A 1,694-nucleotide genomic window follows, 5' to 3' on the forward strand; every position below is an offset into this window, starting at 1 on the left:
TTTCTTCCCCCCCCCCCCCCCCACACACACACACATTGATAGTTAAGTTTAAAAAGTTTAGACAATAGCATTCTTATTTCACAAATATTACTCATGAATTCTGATTTTAATATTCGTGATATTTGATTAAGCACATTCAATTAATAATGAAAGAGATGATAGTGATAGAGTAAGAAGTCGATTGGAGGGGATAAAATGAGTTAGGACTTAAGGAGTGGTGAGATAACATACCACGTGATGTTCATTTCATGAAAAAGTTACGCGAGATTGGACATCCACCAACTATTGGACAATCCAACAAAGAAGGGGTATATTTATGTCATTTATGTCGCGTTGAGGTATTTTTATCATTTTTTCTTTACCTAATTATAAAACTAATATTTTTTATATATAAAAATCTAATGGATAATAAAATCCATCAATTTTTAATTGTATAACCGTAAATTTGACTCTTTTACCCATACAAAATGTGGAGATGAATTGACATACTCATTGAATTCATAGGGTTGCATGAGTTCAAATTCATAACTTGGTATTATTAAATTACATCAATTTAATTATAAAAAATTATTCCATACACTAATATAATAATATCTATAGCTTAGGAAACTTATAAAACTGGATAAACTTATTAGTGTGCCTAATTAATGCTAATCTTTAACCCAACATGAGGGGCTAATTAATCAAAAGTTCCGGCGTTTAAAAAGTGAGTGATTTTTTTTTTCCACTCGGTGTTCGAATCCCACGTTATTATTGACTAGATATACATTTTTCCTTTCTAAATCATATATTACATTTATATAAGGAAAATATATAGGATATATTGTATTTAATCAATTAATAAATCCCAAAGAATATGTTTTTTTGTTTGTTTGTTTTCCACCTGTTATTTGATATTTGTATTAGAGTCTGCTTAAATTTAAATTCACGCTGAAAAAATTTCATATTACCATATAAACGCTCCTTAATATAAATCGACCCCGTACCTAAGAGAACATCAAGAATATGTAACAAAAGTGATGAAATGATTAAAGTCATTTGATAATGATGAAAGAGATATCATCATTGTCAATGCAAATGCAAAAGTGCTAATTCAATGATTCCTGCAATTTTTCTGCAAAATGTATGTCAAATATATATATATATAAACTCTATATTTGTTGACTACAAATATTATTACTTAATAATTTAACCAACAAGCACAATTCAATTATAAATGTTTATAATAAAATAAGAAAAAAAAAAGAAAAAAAAAGATGGTAAGTATTTTTGTATCATTTATCCGAGGTTTCAGATTTAATTTTCAATTATCTTTGATGAAGAGCGTTGTACTGCCAAATGTGGAATTTCTGATGCAAATAGAATTAGTCGGCTCCAAAATAAATATCGAAAATGAATTATTATTTTTTAATGAAAAAGTTATTTCCAAATTCAATAAACATTTTTTTTCATTATGAGACAAGAAAAGAAGAAAAGAGAGGCTCTCTATATCAATGAATACAATGATGTTGTCTTTGCCTTTTTCACCTATAGAGATAGAATTATTTTATATTAAATATAATTTATTTTTTGTCACCTTATTTATGTACATTTTCTCTTTAATAGACGGTGTTTATTTTTTATTTTTTTATTTTAATTTTTTGACTTTTTTGGGGGAGGGGGGGGGGGGGGAGGGGCCCCTACTTTTTTTAGAG

Source organism: Solanum tuberosum, unplaced genomic scaffold, assembly GCF_000226075.1.
Source record: "Solanum tuberosum cultivar DM 1-3 516 R44 unplaced genomic scaffold, SolTub_3.0 scf00118, whole genome shotgun sequence".
Taxonomy (NCBI): domain Eukaryota; kingdom Viridiplantae; phylum Streptophyta; class Magnoliopsida; order Solanales; family Solanaceae; genus Solanum; species Solanum tuberosum.